This window comes from Pseudophryne corroboree, chromosome 11, assembly GCF_028390025.1.
Source record: "Pseudophryne corroboree isolate aPseCor3 chromosome 11, aPseCor3.hap2, whole genome shotgun sequence".
NCBI lineage: Eukaryota > Metazoa > Chordata > Amphibia > Anura > Myobatrachidae > Pseudophryne > Pseudophryne corroboree.
The window spans coordinates 270,677,951-270,681,708 of NC_086454.1; the positions used below are offsets into that span (position 1 = coordinate 270,677,951).

At 38.9% G+C, this 3,758-nt stretch overlaps 2 pseudogenes; one reads left to right on the forward strand and one right to left on the reverse strand.

Moving 5' to 3' along the window:
• Positions 1 to 1,628: 1,628 nt before the first annotated feature.
• Positions 1,629 to 1,746, reverse strand: LOC134971424 (5S ribosomal RNA; annotated as a pseudogene).
• A 571-nt stretch (positions 1,747 to 2,317) lies between these two features.
• Positions 2,318 to 2,435, forward strand: LOC134971400 (5S ribosomal RNA; annotated as a pseudogene).
• The last annotated feature ends 1,323 nt before the right edge of the window (positions 2,436 to 3,758 follow it).

The window sequence follows — 3,758 nt, forward strand, 5'->3', positions numbered from 1 at the left end:
CCCTTATGGGCTCGCTGAGCTCGCCACACTGCAGGTTCAGAATAGTCCCTGTTAAGTCGGCATGCCGACTGTCGGGAATGTGAGCGGGGCAAGATGTCGGTGTAGGTATTGTGACTATATCCAAATATATATATATATATATATATATATATATACATATATATGTGTATATAGGGTGAACTAACAGCGCCAAAAAATACAGTAGAAAGTAATTTTTCACAGTATGTCGATTATAAGTGTACCCCAGTGGAATATCTAGTCACTATATGCCACTCACCTTTCTTTATGGGGCGTATGCTGGATCTTAGGTAAAACCTACACTTGTACGTGTGCAGGATAGATAAAAATTGGAAAAAGCAAATAAGATCAGAGCGACCACAGGTGGTAAATATTCTAGGAGACTAAAAAAGTTTCTTTTAAAACCAATGCGGGGTTTATTTACAACGAACGTTAAAGAAAATTGGACATAAAAATGCAACATACAAAAATGCTTTTTTTTAAAAACCGTTACAAAATCTTGAAAAAACATTCCAAAGGACATGTAAAAGACAACAATAAAAAAACAACAACAATAAAAATGGTGCTAAAAATTCGTGCACTAAAAATGAGAAACATTAGAAACAACTGTATGTCTATAATTATGTAAAGAAATATATATATATATAAAAATTCCGTATAAAGAAAAAGCAGCTTAACTGAGGATTTCAATAGTAGCAGGAATCACACAACGCATTTCGTCTGGTCTGACTTCATCAAGGGGTAATGAGCATAGTGGGACACATCATCTATATATACCCATGTGGGTAAGGAAGTGATTAATGACATCACTTCCTGTAATTGATTGACATTTAGGAAACAGGATTCAAGAATACACATTTATTGTAACTAATGGTGAGGGAGGCAATAGATGTAGTAAAGCGCTTGGCTTGCGCTTGCAATCTGTGCAGGGAATCTTTATAAAACATTAAAGTCATTTAGGAGAGTTCATTCCGGTATATGACGCTAATCGCGTCATTTCCGCCCCACATCCGGTGTCCGTGGCTTCCTTCTGCGCATGCGCCGGCCGATATGAAGGGAAGTGCGGCGGCCATCTTCTTGGAGTCCATACGGCGGGACAGTTGCATGTACTGGAAGCGGGTGCCGGCGGCCATATTTTCATAGATGGTATTCATTCAGTTAGATAGGTGGAAAACGTTCCCATTGTCTCCACACCGGATAACCGCATATGTAAACAAAGGATAAGAGCGGAATCAGTGCTTATAGACGATTTAGAAATCATGTATAGTCCACATTGTATATACAGGTTCTTCAGAGTACTGAAGACTAAGTATTAAATATGTTGTACTGTGGTTAGTTCATAACCTTGATCTGATAGACATATGTACAGTATAAACCATACTTCCCCTATGAGAATGACACCCCTGTAAAATAGTGCATCTGAAAGGCATCAAGGGATTCGAATTAGAGTACAGAAGTTAAACATAAAATTAGTATACTAGAGAGTAGATGTGGCAGTCAATATCATATTTATACTATTTATATATAGGTAGATACCGTCATAAATAAAGGAGTAATTTTAATTAGTTTGAATAAGGAGATATAGAAATAGCACGCCCCTGATCGAGTTATTATTACAGCACCCGGTCTTCCTGGGAAGTTTCCTCTCCCAGTACTGGCCGGGCCAACACTGCTTGGCTTCCAAGATCAGACGAATTTGGGCATATCCAGTGTGGTATGACTGTAATATAGGATCTGGGCGGTGGGAGAGAAGGTCCAGAGGTTGGGGAGCCACTGCACCGCATTCCAACATGAACCTAGCTAAGAAAAGGCAAGTGGGTGATGTTAAGTACTGCAATACATCTTCAGTAATTTATCTCCTGGAATGTCCCTTTAAGATGAAGTATATCGGCAAGACAAAGAGGCTACTGAAAATCCGCATACAGGAGCACGTAAGAAACATCAAGAACAGGGTCCAAACACCTGCCGTATCCAGACATTTCCTACAATACCACGGCTCTAACCTGGAGGAACTCACGTTCAAGGGTCTAGAACTAGTGACACTTGGAGAAAGAGGAGGGGACCTCTCCGATCTTCTATCAAGGAGAGAGATGTTCTGGATACACGAAATGAAATCTCTTCATCCAGACGGACTGAATGAAGGCTATGAAATAGCTCCTTTTTTATGAACGTAAGCCTGTTATTCCCAATACTTTCTTCTTGACATCACCCACTTGCCTTTTCTTAGCTAGGTTCATGTTGGAATGCGGTGCAGTGGCTCCCCAACCTCTGGACCTTCTCTCCCACCGCCCAGATCCTATATTACAGTCATACCACACTGGATACGCCCAAATTCGTCTGATCTTGGAAGCCAAGCAGTGTTGGCCCGGCCAGTACTGGGTAAGGAAACTTCCCAAGAAGACCGGGTGCTGTAATAATAACTGGATCAGGGGCGTGCTATTTCTATATCTCCTTATTCAAACTAATTAAAATTACTCCTTTATTTATGACGGTATCTACCTATATATAAATAGTATAAATATGATATTGACTGCCACATCTACTCTCTAGTATACTAATTTTATGTTTAACTTCTGTACTCTAATTCGAATCCCTTGATGCCTTTCAGATGCACTATTTTACAGGGGTGTCATTCTCATAGGGGAAGTATGGTTTATTCTGTACATATGTCTATCAGATCAAGGTTATGAACTAACCACAGTACAACACATTTAATACTTAGTCTTCAGTACTCTGAAGAACCTGTATATACAATGTGGACTATACATGATTTCTAAATCGTCTATAAGCACTGATTCCGCTCTTATCCTTTGTTTACATATGCGGTTATCCGGTGTGGAGACAATGGGAACGTTTTCCACCTATCTAACTAAATGAATACTATCTATGAAAATATGGCCGCCGGCACCCGCTTCCAGTATATGCAACTGTCCCGCCATATGGACTCCAAGAAGATGGCCGCCGCACTTCCCTTCATATCGGCCGGCGCATGCGCAGAAGGAAGCCCCGGACACCGGATGTGGGGCGGAAAATGACGCGAATTAGCGTCATATACCGGAATGAACTCTCCTAAATGACTTTAATGTTTTATAAAGATTCCCTGCACAGTTTGCAAGGGCAAACCAAGCGCTTTACTACATCTATTGCCTCCCTCACCATTAGTTACAATTAATGTGTATTCTTGAATCCTGTTTCCTAAATGTCAATCAATTACAGGAAGTGATGTCATTAATCACTTCCTTACCCACATGGGTATATATAGATGATGTGTCCCACTATGCTCATTACCCCTTGATGAAGTCAGACCAGACGAAACGCTTTGGGTTATTCCTGCTACTATTGAAATTCTCAGTTAAGCTGCTTTTTCTTTATACGGAATTTTATATATATATATATATATATATATATATTTCTTTACATAATTATAGACATACAGTTGTTTCTAATGTTTCTCATTTTTAGTGCTCAAATTTTTAGCATCATTTTTATTGTTTTTTTTTAATTGTTGTCTTTTTACATGTCCTTTGGAATGTTTTTTTAAAGATTTTGTAACGGTTTTTAAAAAAAAATCATTTTTGTATGTTGACTTTTTATGTCCAATTTTCTTTAACGTTCGTTGTAAATAAACCCCGCATTGGTTTTAAAAGAAACTTTTTTAGTCTCCTAGAATATTTACCACATGTGGTCGCTCTGATCTTATTTGCTTTTTCCAATATATATATTGCATGATCACTGGCTCA